Source organism: Prionailurus bengalensis, chromosome A3, assembly GCF_016509475.1.
Source record: "Prionailurus bengalensis isolate Pbe53 chromosome A3, Fcat_Pben_1.1_paternal_pri, whole genome shotgun sequence".
NCBI classification, from domain to species: domain Eukaryota; kingdom Metazoa; phylum Chordata; class Mammalia; order Carnivora; family Felidae; genus Prionailurus; species Prionailurus bengalensis.
Genome location: NC_057354.1, coordinates 81589180 through 81614827, shown reverse-complemented (window position 1 = coordinate 81614827; position 25648 = coordinate 81589180). Strand labels below are relative to the sequence as shown.

General features: G+C 38.8%; 1 pseudogene; it reads left to right on the top strand.

Annotated features, from left to right (window-relative positions):
* The first annotated feature begins 416 nt into the window (after positions 1 to 416).
* Positions 417 to 1759, top strand: LOC122467080 (annotated as a pseudogene).
* Positions 1760 to 25648: the final 23889 nt, after the last annotated feature.

Genomic DNA, 25648 nt, shown 5'->3' with positions numbered 1-25648 from the left:
TATATTTTAAATGCTCTGTTTTTCCCTCCAAATGATGCCATTATAGCGATAAATTGCATAACAATAGCTTCTCTTCATATATTCTCAAGTTTCTTGGAATTGGCCTGCACTTTCTTGTGACAGGATCTATACACCATAAAAACAAAAACGTGAAGCCTTAATTAGCTCCCTTCTTTCCTCATTTTTTTCCTGGAGAGTGGGGATTTGGTTCACAGGCCCATGTAACATTCCCACCTATTTCTGCAGTTTACCTGCACTTTAATGCTCTCCATAGTCTTAGCGAAAAAATCACCACTGGTCCATGCATAAGACTCTGCTTTAAACCAAGCAAGTAGTCTTCCTGTGACCTTCTTCTGATATCTTAACCCTTCTCTCTCTAGTCCCTTTTCTTTCACTTACCTATACCATAGGATTACATGTCTGAATTCTTCATTAGACTGCAAGCTTGTCTGAAGACAAAAGTTAGATCATATTCATTTTTGCTGCCTTCCATATCCGGGCTCAGCAGCACTAACAGCACAGCCAAACAGGAGGTAGCAGCCATGCTCTGGGGCTGTGAGCTAAACCAATAGAAGTGGACTTAGACCTTCAAACCCCAGAAAGAGGGGACACATGACTGTGAATTGTTGCTTAGTATGATTTGCTTGTGGGAGAAAGCCCAAGAAGAAGTGAACCTCATGGGGATTCTGCCCCAGCAACCCCAGAGGACCAGAAGAAGAAGACCATCACCATTGCCCTACTTGAGGCCTCTGTCCTAGCCATGGTTATCATGATAGGATCTGAGCTGGCTCTCAAGCTGGCTCTAGATCTGTGTTGCTGAGTGGCCAGGAATGTTACAACATTTCAGATCTATCCTAGGAAGAGGAGGGGAAGAAGAAGAAAGAAGATGATGTCAATGTAGATGTGTTCCTGGAGGAGGAGGCCCCTGTCAAACAATTCAAGAGGCTGGTACCCCAGAAACAGATAAGCATTGCTAAGAAAAAAAAGAAAAAGTGGAAAAAGCAGAGAAAGAGTAAGACCTAGTCTTTTCTTTTCTTTTCTTTTCTTTAAAGTTCTTATTTGTGTATTCCTCTTTGTGATCTTTATTTTTTAATAGCATTTTTTTCATTGCACATAATGGAATAGGGAACCTAAATATTGTGCATAAATTTGTTATAAATGTTGTATCCCTTTAATCAGGGGTAAGGGATAGGAGGGAAAGCCTTCAACAGTAGATAAAAGTTACTACACATGTTTAGGAAAATAGAAATTTGAGTTGTGCAACATTTCTGATTTGTTTTTAGCATGAAAGTGAAATAACTTGCTGTATTATCAGGAGGCATCAAGGTTCAGGGAAATTGGTCTGGCCATGCCACTAACTGAGTGACCTTGGACAGGCCACTTCTCTTAGCTGGGTCGATTTATTCACCTAGAAAATACAAGCACTGAATCTACTCTTCACTTTTTTTTTAACTCAAGAACTGATTTTCACAGAACAATTCCACTTCCCAAGAATTAAAAAAATATCATTTTGTATAGTATATTATGAAGTGATTTTAGGTTAAAAAATTTTTAGATTAGTATTTTAATAAAAATATATTAAGATAATTTAAATAAAACTGCCAATATGTAACCAGAATCCTGTATTTCCCTTTGTGAAAGCGTTGGATTAGAAAACACTGAGCCATATTAGCTCCATGTCAACATTTTATTTAGATGTTTGTTTGTTTGTTTTGTAGGGAATATCATGAGTTTGGATAATATGGAGTGGATATTTTTAGGATATAATTAAGTCTCGTTCAAAAGCCAGGCTTTTTATTCATATATTATGTATATTAAGGATTTTTTTTTTTGTATAAATATATAATTCGTGGTCCTGGTTCTAAATAGAGATTGGATGAATAAATGGAAAGTTTATTGTGTCTTCAAAGTATTTTTCATTTGTGGTCATGAGACTGTATATTGAAATTTTCCTTGATGCTTGCTGGAAGGCATGCCTTTGGAATTCAGAGATAAACTGTCCTGAGTGACACATGAGTGGGTCATTGAGTGGAAGAATGCCAGGGCTGAAGTGAGAAAGCCTACATTCAAGTCTTGACACCCTACTCACTAGTGGAGTAACTGGGTAAATCATTTGACCCTGAGCTTCAGTTTCCTCATCTGCAAAATGAGGGTGATTATACACCTAATTTCTAGGGTTGTTGTATGACTTAAATAAAATAAAGTATAAGGCATTACTTTGAAAAAGTAATGAGTGTTATCATGGAGCATGAGGTGAGTGAAGTGCTCAGGGCTCAACATCTAAGGCGGCACTCACTCTCAGGGATGACCCTGTACTTGCCCCTTCCTGAGAATGTTGAGGCCTAGCCCTCAGTCTGCCCTAGTCCAGGCACTGGTATTTGGCCAAGCACAGCTCCTGTGACTAGGAGTCATATGACTCCACATGTGGGTCTGGTTTCTGAAAGACTATTTTGCTGTTGTTTACATACACTTAAGATAGTTTAAGAGCAGCCTTTCCTTCTTCCCAAAGCCATAAGGCTGCTGCTTAGATAAAACAATTCTCTTTCATTCTTCTTCCTTTTTTCTATTCCCTTATTTGCTATGTGTATATCTGTGCATAGTTAGATGTTACAAGATACATTCATTTTATCTTCAGGTATTCTTCTACAATTCTTTTGTTTCACTACAATGGATTACTAAATAATACTATGTCTACCTTATTGTTTTCCGAAATTTATATTCCTGAGGTGGGGGGAGGGGGGGTCTTTTAACTTCAGCTTCTTTAAATTGCTTGCTTTCAAGGTAGAAGCAATTTGCTTGTCAAGTATAAAGATATTATAAGAATATCATAAAAAATTCCAGAGGTGAATGGGTGGGAAAACAGTTCTTCTAGGCTCAGAGCCAGAGTCCTAGACACACAAACGAATTGCTCTCTGCACGCATTTTTCAAGAGCGGTTCACATGCCCATGTGCGTCTGGCTGAGGTGGACTTTTCAGAATAACTGGTTAGTAACAAACCTCTCTTTGAGTTCTTTAAACAAGAGAGGCTAGTGTTCCTGGTTAGTTCGAGAGCTTTCTAAAATTGCTCCTAGCAATTTAAATTTTAAGTTTTAAATTTTGAAACTTACTGTCCACTTTTCCACTGGAGTTCCCTCAAGCCACTCTTAAATTTTGCCCCATAATGTCATACACTTGTCTTTTAAATCTTTGCAGATACCCAAATATCATTAATGATGTTTTGAAATGAAATCTGTCACAGAAGAATTATTATTTTTTTTTAATGTAGGAAAATATAGTCAGGGTCAATGATTAGTAAGATCTGTAGAGGCAGGAGAAATGGCAACTAGATTCCGCAGGAAATGTGCCCCACAGTGAAAGTGTTGACAAGGTTCTTTCAAAGTGTGCATTTTTGCCCTTTAGTAGTTAAGAAGGAGAAGAAAAAAAAGGTGTAAGACCATTTTTTAAGTCTATTAGTTTAATGGAAAGTTAGAACATAGATGAAATATGGTACTTGTAGCCCATTATTTTTCCTTTTGTGAAATGTAAATATATTAATGATGAAGAATTTCAGTTTAGCAATAAACAATGACATCAAACCAAATGCATTATTCAGGTGTTTTTCCTTTGTTACTCGGCAGTATGTACTTTGGGGGTTCTTATTTATCTTTCACAGAACTTTCCCAAATTGGGCAGAGCCTAACAAAGCATATGCTAGATGTGTGGGTTGTCAATTAAAGGTAAAGGGATTTCATGGGGTGCCTGGGTGGCTCAGTCGGTTAGGTGTCCGACTTCAGCTCAGGTCATGATCTCAGGGTTGGCGGGTTCCAGCCCCACATCAGGCTCTGTGCTGACAGCTCGGAGCCTGGAGCCTGCTTTGGATTCTGTGTCTCCCTCTCTCTCTGTCTCTCCCTTGGCTCACGCTCTGTCTCGCTGTCTCTCAAAAATAAATAAAAATGTTTTAAAAAATTAAAAAAAAGATAAAGGGATTTCAAATTGAAATCTAAGCAGCAAATCTACTGAAATGCCACACAAATTTAACAAATGTTTAAAACAGACATTGTCCTGGATGTTGAGATTATGGGAGGGTTTTTTTTCCCTTTTTTACGTTTTTGAACTTTGCCAAATTTTCTCAGTGAGTACAATACTTTTATAATAATAGTAATGAAAGAGTAGGGGAAAAATAGGAATGTTTTCTATAATGATTTGCAATCCATGTTTCCTCAGCTTTGGTGGAGGTGTGAGAGATCTCCGTGGTTAATCAGACCAGAATGGGTGGGGCCAGAGGGCACACTCGCCCACAGTGTGGCTCACTAGCAGATCAAATTGGGGTAGGAGGAGGGTATGGTAAACTTGGGTAGGAGGAGGAGAGGGTATGGTAAACTTGGGTACAGTCCAGACCAGCATTAATATGCATTCACTCATCCATAATTTAACAGCTATTTAAAGAATGCCAACTACATGGAAAGCACTATGTGAGAAGCTAGGCAACCAATGATGAACTCCAGCACGGAGCTTCTGTTCTAGAATTCTTCAATTAGTGTTATGATAAGGGATACAAAGATGTAACAAGATTCTGAGACAGTTTATGCTAGCAGAACTTGACCAGAACTAGGGTAAGGGGGATGGTGGCTGTGAGGAAGTGATACATAATTTACAGTTCTGAAGGGTAAGCAGGAATCAGCCAAGTGTGAAGGGTGGGAAAAAGGAAACATTCTAGGGAATGGTTTTTAGAGAGGCCCAGAAACATGAAAAAGCAGATCAACATCAAGAAACTGAGCAGCCATTGTAGCTGGAGCCAAAGGAGCAAGGTGTTACTAGATGTCAGGGTTTGTTTTCTTTTAAAAGAACAGTCTGGTGGCCCTGTGGAGTCTGAACTAGAAAGGGCAAGAGGAGGCTTGCCCTGGAGGAGGCTATTACAGTGGTCCTGGTGAGAAATAATGGTGGCCTGGGCGATGGTTGTGGTGTCAGGCTTGGGGCATAATAGAAATAGACAAATTCCAGAGAGATAATACAGGAGGCAGAATTGACAAGAACTGCTGCTTGTTGGTTAGAGGAAACAGAAGGTTGTCAAGAATGACTCCCAAATTGCTAATTTTAAAAACTAGATAGATGGTGATGTTACTTACTGAACTACAGGACACGAAGATAAAGTTTAGTGGGGAAGAACATGAGTTTTGTTTGGGCCATAGTGAATTTTAAGGTACCTCTGAGACACCTCAGTAGAGTTAGTGAGATATCAAGATGTGGAGATCACAGGAGAGGTTTCTGCAGAAAACAGTAGCCAGAGTTTCAGGCAACATTCATTGTCAGGTGAAATCTTCTTAATTCCAGGGAGGTCCAGCCAGTTAGGTGCTATGTGCAGCTACCAGGAAGTCCTTAGCCCCTCAGAGAGATGTGGCTAGGAGCACATTTACAAAGTGCCACATACTTTGCTATCTGTACTCCTCTAAGGAAGGTATATTTTCATAGTTTGTGAATGAGGAAACTGAAGCTAACCGGAGTTAAATCATCTGCCCAAGTCTTTTCAGCTAATAAGTAGTGAAGTGGGGCATCCTAGTCTGAGTTTTAACCAGAAACAGCTGGCAAACTTGAAAGACGATAATTCAAGGAGGGATTGTCTGTTTCACAATGCACAGCGAAATGAGGATACAGAGTAGGGGACCATGAGGAATAGTACAATAAACTGGGACTAGTACTTGATTAAAGCATCAAGAGGAGAGACTAGCTTCCAGAGAGCAGCAAGGAGAAAGTAGTGTGCGTACAAGCTGCTTTGAAAGGAGTAGTGGTTGTCAGTGGAGGGACACAGCTGAAGACAATCTCACTCAGTTCTCTCTCTTCCGTTTGTCTTCTGTTTAGGCTCCCACTGGCCAAACCCAATAGGAAGCCAGAAGGCAGAAATCTGGGTGCACCAGGGTAGAGGGTGGAGAGTGTGATCGAGAGGGAGCAAATAAAATAGCAAGCATGGTGGAACTTCCATCTGGGTCTTTTCTGACTCCAAAACCCATGCTGTTACCGTTTGGAGCTCCCAAGTGTTGATTAGAAAGGGTTGCTCTGATGTGGTGGAGGACACATGGAAACCTGAGCAGAAGCTCAGCCAGGCTTGCAAGTACTGGACACCAGGTGAGAGAGGAAAGCTGAAGTTTGCTGAGGAGGTCTGCCCTGGCCGTCAGATACCTGTAAGCTGACCACCTCTGACCCCATCTGCTTAGTGCAGGATGCCTCCTCTTATAAGACCGCCTCTGAAGTAGGCCAATAGTGAACATTCATTGCCATTTTACAGATTTGCCAACAGTTAAATCAAGGAATTGAGTAGCAGCTCAATGTATGCACTCATGCCACTTTTCCTTGATTCATGTATCTGAATCAAGATATGAATTATAAAAGCGTGATCATCAATGTAGATTCCCTCCTATATAAAGAATTCTGTTAAAGAACTGTTTGCTTCAGGGATGCCTGGGTGGCTCAGTCGGCTAAGCATCCCACTGTTAGTTTCAGCTCAGGTTATGATCTCACAGGTTCATGAATTGGAGCCCCAAACTGAGCTCTGCGTTGATAGTGCAGAACCTGCTTGAGATTCTCTGTCTCCCTCTCTCCCTGCCCCTCCCCAGCTCATGACTAGTGCTGTCTCTGTCTCTCTCAAAATAAAAAACTTAAAAAAAAAAAAGAATTGTTTGCATCAGGGTGGCTCAGTTAAGCATGGGACCCTTCATCTTGGCTCAGGTCATGATCTCACGATTGGTGAGATCCAGCCCCACCCTCAGTCTCCACGATGATGGGGCAGAGCCTGCTTAGGATTCTTTCTCTCCCTCTTTCTGTCCCTCCCCCACTCAGGCTCTCTCTCTCTCTCAAAATAAATAAACTTAAAAAAAAAAACTGTTTGCTTCAGGGCTTTCTGTTCAGTTGTCCTTATTATCACTTGAAATGTCAAATGAGATATTACTTTGTTATTGACATTTCAGGCTCTATGTTAATGACTTTCAGGTATGGCAGCATACTCAGTTAACTGTTTCAGACTAAGGGGAATTAGGCTTAAAAATGTATACAGTAATTTAGATGTCCCATTCTTGGCATTCATTTTAGTGGGTTGTGTTAATATTTAGTTTCTTGTTTGGATTATTTTATTTGTCTACTGTATGGTTTCTGTTTAACTGCTCTGTAAATTACTACCATCCCTAGCAGAAATTCTTGATGAACAGTACAACATGCACATTTAGAGGTCACAAGAATGTTGTTTATGTTCAAGAGCTCAGCTTTTATTTTTTCAGAAGTCACCTCAACGTAGGGGTCAATGGAAAGAGACACAATGGAATCATTATATTGTTTTCTATGTAGGAAAAACTAAATGAGGAAAGTTAAGTGGAAATTTGGCATACCATAGAGTAAGCCGTGGTAGCTATTTCATTTGGGTTAAAATCCTACACACTACAAAATTAGCTAGGGAATCTGCCTTGAGAATGGACTAAAAAGAAATTGAGGATAACATAATCCATTTAGCATTTTTTTAACTAGGTTTTTTTTAAAGTAATGGTACAAATAGTATAAAAGATTCAGAATACCAAAAAAAGAAAAAAGGGAAAAAAGGAAATTACCTTCCCACCCCATAGGCAACCACTATTAGTAGTTTCTTAGGTATCTAGGTATTTTCTGTGCATATATAAGTAGAGACATGATTTTATGCAAATATCGGTAGAATAGGGATAATGCTTTACACTTTGTAATTTTCACTTGGAAATACATCTTGAAGATCATTTTGTATCCACACATATAAATCTTTTAAGGCTGATTTCTAATTGAATTGCATTATGTTCTATGTAATATCAATTATTTAGCATTTGACCCTCTTGTGATACAGTATGGTAACTTTTATAAATATTGCATTGCAAATATGCTCAGAAAGAATTTATACTTGCTGCCTGTTGGGAGCAAATGTTCTCTGTCTCTCTTTACACCCACACATACCACATCTGTAAAATGAAGCTTGTTAATTGTACAAATGTACATCTGACTAATTCTAGGTCACTTGGTCTATCAGTTTATGATAGGGTTATGTGAAAATTTCTCACTGTGATTGTTGTGCAAAATTATTCTCCATTTGCCCTATGGTCTATAGATGCTCATAAAGAAAGATGTGCTAGTGTGAAATGATAAATTAGAAAAAAAAATCTATTCTTAGCCTTCTGTCCCATTCCCTTTCCCTCTCATTTCTGATTAGGTTTGGCATACCTCCTTGCCCCAGCGTAAGGATCGGAACTCATTTTGGGCAGCCCCTCCAGCACAAGTCTTGCTCCCATTGAGCCCCAGTAATACTGTTCCCTCAAGTCCTTGGGGGAGTCATGGCTTCCCACTGTTGCTGGTTCTTTGGTCCTCACCATTCCTTCTTGTTCTTTCAATCCTTTAACTCCTTGTTTAACACCTCATCCCATCTTCCTTATCATTATAGAGAATTTTAATTCTACCTTTTTGGTGGATGGGAGATGGGTTAAATGGGTGATGGGTATTAAGGAGGGCACTTGTTGTGTTGAGCACAACTCAAGAGAATATCTAAATATGCACACCCCCTGCCATGGTGATGGAAAGCAGGTGTTTGCAAGAGCCTCCATTTCCATGACTTCCTTTTATCTTGAAGTTCTTTTCACCAAAAAAGACTTGTTCTGAGTGCTTGGGATTTATATTATCCAATGAAGACTTTGGATTTCACATATGCTTTGAGATAAACCTCTCTTGTTTCTTTCTTGTCCAAGTTCTGCATTTCATTTTTCTTGTTTATCTTTTGCTCTTCCAGCAATGATGTTCTTTTTTTTCCCCCTTCAAAATGAACCAATTACAATTTTCCACTTGAAAATAAATTGCATCATACTTTTATTCCCTGTTTTCCAGGTCATTTGTTTTTCCAAGTGACTCAGATCTTGCTAAGAATTTTGTTAGCGGCTCCCAAGTATGATGCATTGTAATTCTCCTTGAAGGTGAAAAGTGAAAAGTATAGGAGCAAGTCTAGCCTTTGGCCTGAGGCTTTTACCTAGAATCCTAAAAACTGAGCTTACGTGTGGTTTTGCCTGATCTACATGCTGACCTTTTCCCTCACCAAAAGGTATCCAAAGACTTCCTATTTCAACCACTACCATAATCTCTGTGCCATGAAGACTCATAAAAGCAGTAAACATGGGGCACCTGGGTGGGTCAGTCGGTTAAGAATTTGACTCTTGATCTTGGCTTAGGTCATGATCTCAAAGTTTGTGAATTCAAGCCCTGTGTTGGGCACAAGAGCCTGCTTGGGATTCTGTCTGTCCCTCTCTCTTATCCCTCCCCCCACCTGCCTCTCTCACTCTCTCAAAGTAAATAAACTTAAAAAAATAAATAAAATAAAAGCAATAAATGCATGTGAAAATTACTCATTTGAATATTTCAGTTGATGGTCTTGCTTTGTGTTATTGCTTTATAAGTCAACAGTAAGTCTTTATAAGACATCTCATAACTAAGGAAGTGTGGAGATGTTAGTTTGATCAAAACATCAAATTACTACCAGAATGAGATTATAACCTATGTTAAGTAGAACAATTCTGTGAAAATTATCAGAATTGTATTTATTTTTTTAACTGGGCCTCCAAACTTGGGCAGTCTACCTCATTTCAATAGACTGAGTACTAGATTGGCAACAAAGTACTCCTAAATTCGAACTTCAGTTCTACTGCTGATTGGCTGTATGGGGTAAGTAAACCATTTGTTATTTCTTTGCCTTTGGCCTTGTAAAATATAAAAGTAGAAAAAAATTAGGGTGCCCGGGTTAGGTGTCCAACTTCTGCTCAGGTCATGGTTTTGGGCTCCGCATCGGGCTCTGTGCTGACATCTTGGAGCCTGGAGCCTGCTTCAGATTCTGTGTCTCACTCTCTCTTTGCCCCTCCCATACTTGTGTTCATTCTCTCTCTCTCTCTCTCTCTCTCTCTCAAAAATAAGTAAATAAATATATAAAAAATAAATAAATAAAATTAGAAAAAGATTTAAGGCATGGCAGTTGAGTCCTTAATATTTAATTTGAGGAATTACTTGTCTCCAGGACCACTTTTTAATTTCTAATCAAGCACTCATAGAGCAGAGCATCAATAGCTTCTCTTTGCTGCCTGGCCTGTCTCTCCTCAGCCCCACACTGCACACCCCAACCTCTCCCAAACAAGGGCTTTTGTAGCCCATAGAACAATGGCGACTATCTTTGGAAATAAGTGTGTGAATAACTCAAATATGTTCTGTTATTTTTACACATTTATTCAGATAGCTTTTATGCTTCTTTTCTAAAGTTAGGTTGCCCAATCATTTAGATGATTTCAGAGGATAATAAAGAGCTTTAAAATAGTGATAAGAATGCCACAAAAATGCACAAGAACTAAGATCCTTTGACTCAGAGAATGGGAAATTTATCTGAGGTAGGAATGAGCTTATTGCTGTCAGCTTCCAGTGTTTGAAAGTTATTTTATAGAGGATAATGTCTTTGATCCTTATCCCCACTAAGATTAAGGCAACAAGAAAGTATTACTCAGCCATAAAAATGAATGAGATCTTGCCATTTGCAACAACATGGATGGACCTGAAGGGTATGATGCTAAGTGAAATAAGAGGAAGACAAATACCGTACGATATCATTTATATATTGAATCTTAAAAAAACAAAAAAACAGAAACAGACCCCTAAATACAGAGAACAGACTGGTGGTTGCGGGGGTGGGGGATGGGAGATAGACAAAGTATGTGAAGGGCAATGGGAGGTACAGGATTCCAGTTGTGGAATGAGTAAGGCACAGGGATGAAAGGTACAGCATAGGGAATATAGTCAATGGTATTTCGATAGCATTCTGTGGTGACAGATGGTGGCTACACTTGTGGTGAGCACAACATAACTTACAGACTTGTCAAATCACTATATTGTACACCTGAAATTAATATAACATTGTGTGTCAACTATACTTCAATTAAAAAAAGGAAAGAAAAAAGACAAGAAAGTAATCATGAAGGAATTACATTAGATACCAGTAGAGAGGTCTATTAAGATACCAGACAGGTATCTTCTCTGAAGAAACAAAACAAAACAAAACAAAAGGTCCTGGCCCATTACAGCTATCCCAGAGTTAGGGAAGTGAAGTGTCTCTTCATACCTCATCACATTCATCAGCTTCCCAGGGTCTTAAATGCCTCCTTAAGGAACTTTGTAGCTTCTTTTAGCATCTTAGTTTCGTCTCTTTTCATTCTTGCAGCAAGAACATATTAATGCTGAATAGGAGCCCCTCAGTACAGGTAGGCTTCTGCCCTCTTTCCTCTGGGAAGGGAGGACAAATGATCACCACCCCATGTGACATCCCTCAGTACTCAATTCCTATACCACTTTTTTTTTTCCTAGCCCTTACTGGGTTTATCTTCCAAAGACTTAATTATTGTTATCTCTTTGATTTTATGATGAATGGCAATTCTGACACCCTCTGACCCTGAGAAGTAGATAATTCTTGCCTTTATCTTTGCACTAAGAATTTAAACGCAATGGAATATATGGGCAAAAATAGGTCATTTCTCTTTTGCACGTCACCAACTGCAAGATTTCTTTTCATGAAAACCAGTGTATCAATTTTCTATTGAAATACATTTTGTAAAGCATGAAAAAAATTTAATCTTGTGCTCTCTAGCTGTCAGAGAGATGAATGGCTCTTCTATTTCAAAACGGCTGCCAGGGATCATTTCTCTCCTTGGTGAACTGTCAGGCTTCTCTTTATGAATCTGGTACATTATAGGTGGCTAAAGTAGCTTGTCATTGTCAGGAACTGATGCAAACAGTTGTTTCTCTACCTATGGTGTATAATCCTGTTTCCTAGGACTGAAGGATATTGGGTTACAATGTACTTAATGCAGAGAACTGAATACACTGTGTTTTACGTTTAAAAATTATTTTTATTAAGATCAAATTCACATAACATAAAATTAGCCATTGTATTTTTATTTACTTATTTTGAGAGAGAGAGAGAGAATGAGCAGGGGAGGGGCAGAGAGAAGGAGAGAGAATCCCAAGCAGTTCCCACACTGTCAGCACAGAGCCCAATGTGGGGCTCAAACTCACAAATTGTGAGATCATGACCTGAGCCATAATCAAGAATCAGATGCTTAACCCACTGAGCCACCCAGGTGCCCCACATAAGATTAGCCATTTTGAAGCGACCAATTTGTTGGCATTTAGTACATTCACAATATTATGCAATCTATATCAGGATCCAAAATATTTTTATTACTCCATAAAGAAATCCCATACCCAACTACCTACAGATTTTGCCAACCACAGTCTGCTTTCTGACTCCGTAAATTCACCTATTCTGGATACGTCATTTAAATGGACTTTTACAGGGTATTGAGGAGGGCACCTTTTGGGATGAGCACTGGGTGTTGTATGGAAACCAATTTGACAATAAATTTCATATATTGAAAAAAAAGTAAATGGACTTTTACAATATGTGACCTTTTGTATCTGGCTTCTCTCACTTAGCACAATGTTTTCAAGGTTCATCCACACTGTTACATGTATCCAGTACTTCATTCCTTTTTTTATGACTGAATATTGCATTGTATACTATAATTTGTTTACCAATTCATCCATTGATGGATTGTTTCTACCTTGTGGCTATTGTGAATACCTCTACTATGAACATTCATGTACAAGTATTTGCCCGAGTACCTGTTTTCAGTTCTTTTGCATGTATACTGAGGAGTGGAATCGCTAGGTCATATGGTAATTCTATGTTTAACTGTTTGAGGAGCTGCCAAACTGTTTTCCTACATTTATCTCTGAAAGAGAAAACCCACAGCATTAATGAAATGAACCTGTCTTAGCAGGGAGAGCACAGCCCTCTGAACTTCTGAGAATTCTCTGAAGAATTGAAGGGCACATAGTCATTGGCCGTGGAGTTTGTGTTAGCTGACTCACCTCTGTGCCTAGACAGACAACACCAAAATACACACCGAACAACAGTAAACACCATCTGCATAAAATATCAGAGAAAGAAATCTTAAATCAGCCCCCAAATCCAGGTAAGCTTTTGCCAGTTGTTTCTTTCAGATGCTTCAATCGTTGCAGACCTATCGCCCCTTGGCCACATTGCTACTATAACAAACCTCAAACCCAATTAAGAGAATTGCTTTAAATGAAGAAGCCAATTCTGAGGAGGTTTATTCTTAGAAAAATTTGAAAAAATAGTCTAAGGTTGCCAGGAGCCAGGTTTAGCCGCTTCCTTCCTGTCAGCATAAAGATCCACACTTTGAATATTTGACTAATTTTAGCATATTAATTACCATTTACTTATCACATAGGAAGACATCCCCAAAACCTACTTGGTTGTGGAAAAATTGGGGTAAAGACTAATCTAGTTTGCCTGTTGTGGAAATAGACGGGCCTTTTAAAAGTCCATCCCTATGTTCAGTTTTCTGAATGTCCCATAGGCATTCCTTTTGGGATATTGATATTGAAGATGTAGGGGAGCACAAAATGATAACAGCCCACACCCATCCTACAGTGCCAATATAAAAGGCGGCGTTAGGATATCTAACCTCATGACATAGACACAGTTTACCATCCCATGCTTAATCAAGCTGGTCATGGTGTGCAGTGGAATTGCAGCCATGACAGAATTAAGATGGAATAAACTAGAAACAAAAACACTACTCTTTCTTGGAGGTTTTGTTCAAGTTACTAGAGTTGAAACAATGAGCACCCAAAAAATGAGCTCATCCACTGTGGATCTTGCCATGTTGTAATTCAGAATTACTCCTTGGAATCACAAAGCTGTTACAGTCTGAGTGGCATGGTTGCCAGAGAATGAATCCTCAGAAAACCCTGGGCAGTCCGAGTCAGAAGAGCTGCTCTTTGGCTGCTAATCCACTATGTCTATAATAGTTCAGCCTGATCACTGACATTACGCATCCTGAGTCACATGCTCTTGGAGATTACGTCAACTCTAACTAAAAAGGTCAGAAGGGGACAGGGAGGCAGGGCAGTTTGGGGTTGTGCAGATGCACTCTTTGGTCAGATGGCAAAGGAACATATTAGGGAGAACAGGCTTTGTGGGGTCTCCTTTCCTCACACAGAAGAAGCCCTCTGTCAGGAAGGCTCACAATTTCCTTAAAGTAATGAGTATGCCTATGAAGAAGCAAACTGTCCCTAAAGTAGAATTGTTGAACCCAGTCATGCATAACTGGTGGTAGCAGGCAGGAGACAGCCTGACACTTCAGGCCTCAATAATATTCAGATTTTGGCTCAGAGAAGAATTTGTGTTAAAATTTTATGTTAGTTAAATCCCTAAAGATTGACTAACATTTTCCAAGGACAAGAGAAATCATTTTTTGTATGAGAGTCCATATTCATTTCTCTGCAATTTATCTTCTTGAGCTATTACAAAATTCTTAACATATTAAGCTACTCTTGATATTTTTTTTAAACAATCTCAAGAAATGCATTTGATCCTGGGTAATAATTCACAGCAATATTTTTGGGTGATTCCTGGGTGCACTGCTTAGTAAACTGAGTCCAGGCTGCACATTATATTAGAGATCATCAGGTGATGTCCTTTCAGCTGGCACACAGGGCCTTCCTGCCAGAGTGGAGGGCAAGTTCTTGGTAAACGTGCAAGGCTCATATGACTAACGAGAGTTGGTTTGGCCCTTAGTGAGATCTGAAGTCCCATTAAACCAAAATAGGAATCAGGGTGTCACTTCAACCTTGTGAAAGCTCCAAGAACTATTCCTATCTTCAGTACAGAGGAAATGAATTATAGAACTCCAATGAAAACAAAAACCCATAAATGTTGCCATAGCCACCTCATCCTACATTCCGATCCCAGCAGAATTACCAGAGGAATTTTGTGGAAGGGAAGTTGGGTTTCTTCAGTATTGATTTCAAAATGTCAGAGAGAGATTTCAGCTTCCATTAGTAAACTCCTATCAAGCCACTAGACATAGAAGCTATTTCTGTAACTCATGTATTCCTAGCTTCCCAGTGTATGACTACAGTGGAAATTATCCTTCCATTTTATACCAAAATTATGACAACCTTCTATCCTACCAGCCCATTTGCTAGGAAGTCACCTCTCTCAAAGTGCTTTCAATTATATCTGAAACCTTATTTTTACTCCTTATTTATAAAACTCTAAAATAGAGCTTTCCTATACATCCCCTCTGGCCTTCTCAGTACACTGCTTTGACTTTCAGGAAAGTTTGGCTGTCATGGGCTCAGTTCTCCCCAGTGTTGTCCCCCTATCAGCTTCAGGAAAGAGAAAATATTTTCCTTTGGGCCAAAGGGAGCATCTTGATCATGCCTCCTGCTTTTTGGTGTGGCCAAAAGCAAATACAATGCCTTTCCAGCCTAGGAGTTCCTCAAACTCTGATTATTTCTCTCTCTGAGCTGCTGTTGTCCACTGCCATTCCTGACAAGCACAGAAACTTGTTTTTGCTGCAACCTTGGGGAGAGCTCACTGCCAGCGTTAGCCTGCTCGAAGCTTCTCCATACCTCAAAGTCCAGGACCAAATAGATGTCTGATTCAGAGAGTCATGGAAGTCCTTCCTTCCACAGTCCATGGCTTCAATTTATTTCCTACATGGGGATTATCCAGTTCCCAGGATGATTTATAGTGGGCACATTCATTTTCTAAAAAGAAAAACCTACTTCCACCCAACCATTGAGTCCAACAGGTGCCCCTTGACCCAATAATACAAAGTACTATAATATTGGCCTTTATCACAAAGTCAGGTGTAGTCTCTTGTACTATTTCTTAGGTACAGAGATCTCTACGTGCATTAATGCATCAGTGAGGGTTCAGCATAGGTCTGGAAATGGACGGCTACTACATGAAGGTAATTGAAGGAGGTTAGTAAAGGCACTATTCACAAGGTATGAGTAGGGTTTCCAGAAATCAACAGGGGTTAATGCAATGTCTGGGGGTTAACAACAATGGGGGGTTGTTGCTGCCCATACATCTGAAGTGAGAAAGGAAGAGTGTGTTTCCTAAAACCCAGAAGGAATATGGAGAGAGCTATCTGACCAGAGTGATAGCCCTGAACACCCTGGTAGAGAGAGAGCAAGGGAGATGGGGAGTAAATAACCTCACTCTTCTCTGTCTTCCAGAGTCCTGCTCGGTGCCTATCACTACCACCCCATTCACCAAATTCAGCGCTAGCCAGAAGGCAAGGGGGTTGGTTGCTGTGGTCCATAAAGGTCAGCTTCCCAGCACCAGAGCAGGGCAGAGAAGGATAAAAATTAGATTTAAAGAGGCAAAAGAAGCAAAACTACCTATTGTGAAACTCAAGTGCTTTAATTTTTTTCTCTAAGTTTATTTCTTAAAAGTTGTAAGACCTGTTCTAACATTAGTGTGAGGGTTCTATTAATAGATTCGCCTGATGTTTACCTCTTGATTTTAAAAGCTTTAACCAAAACAAACAAACGAAATAAATAAATAAAATAAAAATAAAAAAATAAAAGCTTTAACCATATGCCCCCTAAGTCATTGCTATCCAAAACCTAAGTTGCCTGGCCATTTTTGCTGATCTCTACTCAGCAGGAGCCCTTTCTCTTCAAATATTTTATTACTTCTCTGTCCTTCTGAATCTCTCTCGTGATTTCCTTAAGGTGCAGCAGCTAAAGCTTCATACCTTATTCTAGAAGCATGCAAACTCAGATAATAATAGGAAATATACTAAATAAGGAGAACTTGAAGAACAGTAAAACTTAAATAAAATTTAGAGAAATAGAAATTATAGCAATATTGGAAATTAGAACAATTTAGAGGTGGTTAGGAATTAGTAGATATTAACACAAAATAGACCATAAAACCGAAATTCATAGCAGGCATTGGGGTACAAGTTTCCATAAGCTTTAATATATTTTTGATGACTTGATATTGATCCTATTTTAGGGGGAGTATTTTGCATAGCGTAATCAAATAGCTCTCGTGACTAGATAGGACTCTAGCCTCCAAATGCAATTCCAAATGTGATAATACCAACAAAGCCTGAAAGGGGTGGGAATGAGGATGAAGATGGAAGAGAAAAAGGCAGGTAAATCTTCCATTCTGTGTGAGAATGAGCACCTGTTAATTTTTGTTAATATAAAAATGTAAGCTTAGATATGTAAGGATCATCATTAACCATATAAAGATGGAAATCAGAACTTTCAAAACACTGGAAAGGGCAGAAAAAGAATAACAAAACTCTACCATCTAGCAAAAATCATGAAAGGAAAAAATATGCAACAAGAAAACATAAGTTGGAAACATAAAATATGACGGGCCTACCACATTCTTCCTCATCACCCATCTGGAATTTTTCTTTGACTCCTCTCTCACTTACCACGTCAGTGTGACTGACTCACTTGATCTTTCCTTGGAAAAATCTCTTGTGTCTGATCACTTCAATTCCCATGCCCACACCTCTCATATCCTTGTCCTGTACTAATGCTAATGTTCAAGCACAACATATCCTACCTTAGCCTCACCGCAGCACTTAGCGCAATCTACATAAAACATAATATCACACCCCTACTCAGGGCTCCCCATTCATTACCATCTACCCTTCTTACCTGATTTTCAAGGCCTTCTATGATATGACCCATCTGTGTTTCATCAATTCTAAGACCTATTCTTAAAATATATTAAAACATCTCTGAAACCAGAGTGCATCTTATAATGAATGGCAATCTTGGCATCTTAGATTCAATGAAATACAGTTATTTTCTCAGTTCTTGGCTTGCTATGGGACACCTCTGTTCTAGAAAACAGGACCTCTCACTTTGCTGTGCTATGACTCATTCTGTCAAATGAGTGGCAGAAACCTCAAGCTTCTTAACCAGTTGGTTAAGCTCCAAATTTTTGTTCAGGGATTTCCCTCTGTCAGGGTATCCCTCTCCCTGGCCTCCTTTCCTATATGGGCCCATCTTTCAGACCGAGCTCAAAGGCAGCTCAAAGAGTGCTTTGTTCACTACCTCAGCTGGAAGCAACCTTCCCTTGGAATCCTCCCAATTCCTTCCTTGTAACTCTAGCAACTCTTATCACATGGTTCCTTTTAGTTTACATACTTGGATACATATTTGGTCTGTACACAGGACTCCTAGAGTCCTGCAAATTGCTTGTGAAGGCAGCTAAAATTGTGACATTCTGTGAAAGAACATAAATTTGGTTCACTAATGCAATCCAGGATATTCAGTTTCTTTAAAATCTGTGAAGTACTGCCATTCCAGAACTCAAGAAGAGCCTTGTTTTGAACTGCCCTCTACAGGTAGTATATCATCAGTGAGCCAGAGAGAGGCCTAAGACCATGGATCAGCAACACATGCTGGAAGACACTCAGATGGGATGGAGAGCTGCTAGGAGTGGCTGCCCAACTGGCAGGACTCACTGGCCCTATTCCTGGCAGTAGCCTTTGGAAAGGTCAAGCTCTGAAAAATCATGTTGCTTAGAGATTGTCAGTCCTCTCCACTCTTTATCCTCACATGAGCCATGATGTGGATCCAAGATGGGGCCAGGTGGAGGACTCTTGGTTTTTCAATTTACCCTTCCCTCCAGAAATCCAGACTGGACTGGAAGTCCAAGAACTCTGTTACCTCAATAGGCACCTACAGGGAGACACTGAACATAACCCAGCCCTGTCTGAGGGTATAGCCTGGGAAAGAGGGCTAATGTTCACACCATCATCTGCAACAGATTCTTCTCCATCACAGCTAATTTTGAACTCTCTGAAGTTATGTAAATACATCTTTGTTGTAATATATTACAAGCCTTTCTCTAAGAAAACTTTTGTGGCCACAAGGTGATAAAAATCTGCTCAAATGCCCTCTTGCTACTGACGTGCCATTCTGTGGCTAAATTTAAAATGACTTGTGAAATTTCCTGCTGAGTTCTGCTTCCTAAGACTAGTGCCATTTTCTAAAAGGCCTCCCAGTTAACCAGCTTTCCATGGGTAACCTCTTGGCCTCAGTCTCGACCAACAGAGGGGGTTGGTTAGAGAAGCTTGAGGTTTCCGCCAGCTTCTACATTCTGACATCTGTTCAGTACTCTACGTAGCTCATTTCCCCTGCACTGGTTTGCATGAATGAGTATGAAACTCACTTTTCTGAAACAAAATGGTTGACATGTTCCTTGAAAGCTTTCTATAAGATGTTATTGCTTTCCAATGGCTTCACACCAGAAGGCCTTACATAAAAGTCACAATTGTCGATCTGATTTCACCAAAAGAAATCATTTTAAGAATTTTTTTACTCATTGAAAGAGTCATTATTATAGAAAATGTAGACAATATAGAATGTTAAAAAAAAGAGGTAAAAATTGCTTCAACTGTGACGTTGTTAACACTATGGCATGTATCCTTATAAGTTTTCCTTGCATATATAGTCATGATTTTTTCAAAAATATTTGATATAGAATTGAAATCACACTTTGCAAACTTTTTTTAAAGCTTGTTCTTATCCTTTAATGATAAATGATTAACATTTTCCTTTGTCATTATGCAACAGTTAACTGTGTGGACTCTGGAGCTAGCCTGTCTGAATTTGAATCCTGGCCCTGTTGTCACTTACTAATTGTGTGACCCTTGGGCATGTCGTTTAAATGAAATATGTACTTCAGATTCCTCATTGGTAAATGGGGATAATAATATTTACTTCACAGAGTTGTTGTGAATATTTAAGTGAGTCAGCATTTGCCGAGAACTTAGAACAGTGCCTGACAGGTAATATGGGCTTTATAAGGCTAGCTACAACTACTATGACTACTACTACAATTTTGCTACAACATCATTTTAAAGACTGGATAGGATTGCATTTTGGGGGATATAGCATAATGTATTTAGTCAAGGTCCATTGCTGGGTAGAGTGTTCTACTTTTTGGTATTTTGAACAATACTGCAAACAGACATCTTTCTTCCACTGCATTTGTAACAGGACAGACTATATATCAAGCAGGGAAGGAGTATAGATAGTGATGGGAAATGGAAGTACTATCTTTTACTTTCTTGGTTTTGAGCTTGGTTGGAGAGGCAGATGTCACCAGTATTTCGCTTTTGCCTGGAAGACTGCTGCTGAGAAACTACTCAGACTTTATGGCTCCACCCAGTCAAATAGCAGATTGTCCTTCCCAGATTGAATCACTAGCAGTCATATCCTCAGATTCTGATAGAAGGGTCCTTAGCCAGCCATGTCATATACTTTTAGTTCCTCATGCAACAGCTGTCATAGAATTTCTCAGCCCTGGGGGTTCAGCTCCAAGGAAGCCTTGAAGGACACTCACTGAACTCAGTGAGCCCCTGGAGCCTCCCTCTCTTCTAGGCTGGTGCATGAGATCCTGTTAGAGATGCTTCTGCTCTCGTTTAGAGTTTGATTCCTGTGGCCTTTCTCCCAACACTACTGGGGACAAGTGGAAGGGGCCTTTTTCTGAATCCTGATCACCTGCCCTTTCTAATGGGAATGGTTATGGTGCATTCTGATAAAATAGGAATAGTATCCTCTCTACAGGTTGAGAGAATTATAGACTTAGAGGTATTACATGGCTTCATGGAACAACCTTATGCAACAAAGCTATGCCAGTGCAAATGAACACTGGCAACAGGCAGCTCCTCCTAAGAGGACGGTGACTCATAAGATCATCTTCATGAAACTGCACAGGGAGACATGTCAAATGCCTGCTTATTACTATCTCTCTGTTAAATGTTATCACCAACAAAACCACCTACTTGGTGCTCAGCTTCTCCTAAAAGTTCATAACATACCATATTCCAAAAGACTCACAACTTCTTGATTTCTGCCTTTATTATCTCCTGGGTTCTCTTGAAGGTATTATCTCCTAGCTTCCCTGGAAAGCTCTACCCACCTGCTACTCCCATGGGTTCTGGAGAAATATACTACATTGAGAATTCACTTAATACATGGAAATAGGAGAGCTCTCCCATAACCTCAACCATCTCCAATCAACTGGACATTTAACCTGGAGCCGGAGGTCTATGTCTCTTCCAGTAGGAAGACACTTTCTTAGAATACAAGGATGAGGACACTGACGCTAAATAGAAATAGTGGCAAAAATGGGTAAAATTAGTCTATACTTTTAGAAGTCAGAAATCTGGTCAGGAAAGTAGGGGGAAAGAGGGCAAGGGAGACTTCTAGGAGGCTGGTAACATAGTCTGATAATATAATTTGGACCTGGGTGCTGATTACATGGATGTGTTCATTTTGTGCAAATTTAATGAACTGTACACTTGAGGTAAGTGTGCTTTTTGTGTGTGTGTTGTATTTCAATAAAAAAATTTCAGGGGACACCTGGGTAGTTCTTGATTTTGGCTCAGGTTGTGATCTCAGGGTTCATGAGTTCGAGCCTGGTGTCGGCTGCACAATGACAGGGCAGAGCCAGCTTGGGATTCTCTCTCTCTCTCTCTTTAAAAATAAATAAATAAACTTAAAAAAATTTCAGTAGAGGATATCCATAAACTGGATTAAATATAGAATATTCATCTCTTAGGACTAGTGATTCTTTCCTATGACTACCAGATTTAGCAGATAAAAATACAGGATGCCTCACTAAACTTCAATTTCAGACAGACAACAAATAATTTTTTAGCACAAGTATGTCCCATGCAATATTTGAGATATGTTTATACTAAAAAAGTATTCATTGCCTATGTGAAATTCAAATATAGCTAATCACCCTGTATTTTATCTGGCAACCATAATCTTAAATCATCTAAGTATGTTTTATCTTTGATGTAATGAGCAAGTGAGAAAAGGATATATATTAAGGATATGTAGTCTTAGATGGAAATATTGAAATGTATAAATAAATTATAGGAGACAGAAATGAGAAAATAAGTGCTCTAGTTTTTCACTTACTCCATTCCTCCTTCAATTAATACCCCTCTTCTGTTTTCAGGTCCTCATTCCCACTTTCGTGTCAATGAAGAGAACAGAAATAAGATAAGCCAGAGAAATAAGGTAGTGCCAAAATCATTCACACTTCCATTTACTGAGTTTGAATTTGCAACTCTGTTGGTGTTTCTGAACATTCAGTCCTGATTTGTCTATGTTCTTGTTTCTTATTTTTTATTGAACTGTTTCCCCTCTATTTTCCTCTTTTTCAGAACTCTGTAACCTCTGCCCCGTTGGAAGTTGAACCCTTCCCAATATAAGCAGTGTTTTTCCTGCCTTTTCTTATCTTTAGGTTTCATAGGCTAAACCTGAAAAATCTATTTGTTATTGATCTCAGAAAGGTCATTTTTCCCTTTTCTCTCTCCAGAAATGTTAACTAATATGTAGCTGGTACATTTCAACTATGGTTCTCACACAGTTGGTAGATTTGAACCAAGTTTTCAGAATTCCATCTCCCCTTTCTTTCCTATACTTCCCACTCTTAAGGGTGAAGAAATTCCAGCACAAATTATTTAGTACAACTAGGCTGTGTCAGTAAATGGAATCAAGTCTCAAAGGTTTTGTTCTTTGATATATTTTCAGTACATAGAAATGGTGGCAATAAAATGAAATTATTTTCTGCATCCACAAAGGTTTCCAAGTCATGATTCTGTAATACCAAGAGTGTTACCACTTTATTTGGAGTAAAATTCTTAAGTCAAAAATGATTGTAATATCCTTTCATTTAAGCAATAACTACATCTCCTAAAATACTTGAGGGGAGGTAGAAAGGGGGAAGATGGAAGTTGCATCCACATCAAGGACAGATGATATTGTGTTTCAACAGCCCACTTTTGAAACCATTGTTCTAAATGCTGGCCAATTCTTTCAAAAGTTAGTGGTTTTCTGCATTGTTGTCAACTAATGTGTATTTCTTTTTTTTTCTCCCCCTCCCCACCCTCAACTAATGTGTATTTCTTTTTTTTTAATGTTTATTTATTTTTGAGAGAGACAGAGACAGAATACAAGTGGGTTAGGGGCAGAGAGAGAAGGAGACACAGAATTCAAAGCAGGCTCCAGGCTCTGAGCTGTCAGCATAGAGCCTGACGTGGGGCTCAAACTCACAAGCTGTGAGATCATGACCTGAGCCAAAGTCAGACACTCAACTGACTGAACCACCCAGGCGCCCCACTAGTGTGTATTTCTGATTGAACCACTTCACTCATCATCGATCCAGTCATTTCTAAATGACGCCAGGCAACACTTTTCACTGTTTTTCATACAATTGATTGAAATAACTGGTTATCCTGTTGTCATGGAGACTATGTGTATGTATATATATATATATATATATATATATATATATATATATTACTCCTGTGTTAATGAGTATTACTGTTATCAATTACCTTTGTTGAGAGAGTGGGGGAGATAGGAGGAGGGCAGAATGATGAAACCCATTATATGCAGAGAATTTAAAAATACACAGAGACAAATTAGTATGAAAGTATCATAAGCACACAAAAAAAGCACTAATTTTTATGGAACAGTATTAGCATAGATACATAAATCAAGTAGCTCTGGACTTTTCAGGACACTTTGTGAGCATTACTGAAAAGGTCCATTAATCAATAAATGACCTAAACAATTGTGGAATCTTTAATAGCTCTAATAGTTCCCGTGCAAATGCAATAATGACATTTAGCACCTAAATAAGTTGCAGGAATGTGCTGGGTTACCACTTACTTACTAACTACTTGCTTTTTTTGTCCCTAACATTTCTATAACATTCAAAAGTCTCCAAAATCTGTCCCCACTTACTTTTCCAACCTTATCTCCTACAACTCCTTGAATTATTTCCAATCAGGTCTCTTTATTAGCTTCTAGATCAGTGTCTCTATACCCAGGAGGCTGCCAGAATATCACCTTACTCACTTCCTCCCTGCCCACCCAAATCATCTTTCACTGTCCAGGTCCAGCTCAAAACCCACCACTCTCATTAAATTAACTGCCTCCTCTAGCTCACAGCCATCTTTCCTTTTGCCTGGCTATATTATTAAATTATTGTCTATACCACTAATGTATTTTTTTACATACTAGCTTATACCATCTTCTGCAGTATTTTCTTAGAGTTATTTAATATGCATAAGTATATGAACATACTTTTGTAAACTATAAAGAACCATACCATTGTATATATATTATTGTCTTCATTACTAGTTTATAGCCTTCCTGAGATGGAGATTGCACATACATTTTCACATGACATCTAGGAGAGCAGGTCATACTCCATGGCCCCTCAGTAAATATTTTCTGATGAATAAATGCATGGAAAGCCACTGCTTTTGGAGTGGAGATAAACTACCAAAGTTTGCATTTACCCCTAGTTAACTGTCTGAATTTGAACTATTTAATCTCTGTGCTTCAATTTCCTTATCCATACAATAGGGATAATAAAGATATTTACTTCATAGAGTTGCTTTCAGAATTAAATGAATTTATACATGTAAAGTGCCTAAAATAGCTTGTGTAGCACATAGCAAGTACTCGATAAATATCAGCTTTCTAATGAATGAATGAAACAGAATGGAGTATGATGAAAATCTAGAGAAAACAATGGCTACTTTTGTTATTCCTCGATCTATGATTATAAAATTATACATAGTACATAACAATGTTAGGAGAAATTAGTATATCTCTAAGATATAAGCCATGATGATTTATTTCTGGAGAGAGTTTCAGAATGAAGTTTGTATTCTATATGATTGACCTTTTTTTTTTTTTAATAATTTCCATGGTGGTTAACATACAGTGTTGTAATAGTTTCAGGTGTACAATCTAGTGATTAAACAATTCCATGTATTTCTCAGAGCTCATCATAAGTGCACTCTTAATCCCCTTACCTGTTTCACCTACCCCGTCACCTACCTCCCCTCTGGTAATGCTCTGTTCTCTACAGTTTGGAGTCTGTTTCTTGTCTCTTTTTTTTCCCCATTGTTCATTTGTTTTGTCTCTTAAATTCTACATATTAGTGAAATTATATGGTATTTGTCTTTCTCTGACTGGCTTATTTTTCTTAGCATTATACTCTGTAGCTCCATCCATGTTGTTGCAAATGGCAAGATTTCATTCTTTTTTATGGGTGAGTAATATTCCAGTGTGTGTGTGTGTGTGTGTGTGTGTGTGTGTGTGTGTGTACCACATCTTCTTTATCCATTCATCTATTGATGGACACTTGGGCTGCCTCCATAGTTTAGCTATTGTAAATAATGCTGCAATAAACATAGGGGTGCATATATCTCTTCAAATTAGTGTTTTTGTATTCTTTGGGTAAATATGGAGAAGTGTGATTTCTGGATCATAGGGTAGTTCTGTTTTAATTTTTTGAGGAACCTCCATACTGTTTTCCACAGTGGCTGCACTAGTTTTCATTCCCACCAACACTCCACAAGGATTCTTTCTTCTCCACATGCTTGCCAACACTTGTTGTTTCTTGTGTTGTTGATTTCAGTCATTCTGACAGGTGTAAGGTGATAGCTTATTGTAGTTTTGATGATGAGTGATGTTGAGCATCTTTTCACGTGTCTGTTAGCCACCTGGATGTTGTCTTTGGAGAAATTTCTGTTCATGTCTTCTGCCTATTTTTAACTGTATTATTTGTAATTTTTTAGTGTTACATAAATTCTTTCATATTTTGGATACTAACATTTTGTCAGATATGTCATTTGCAAATATCTTATCCCATTCAGTAGACTGTCTTTTAGTTTTGTTGCTTGTT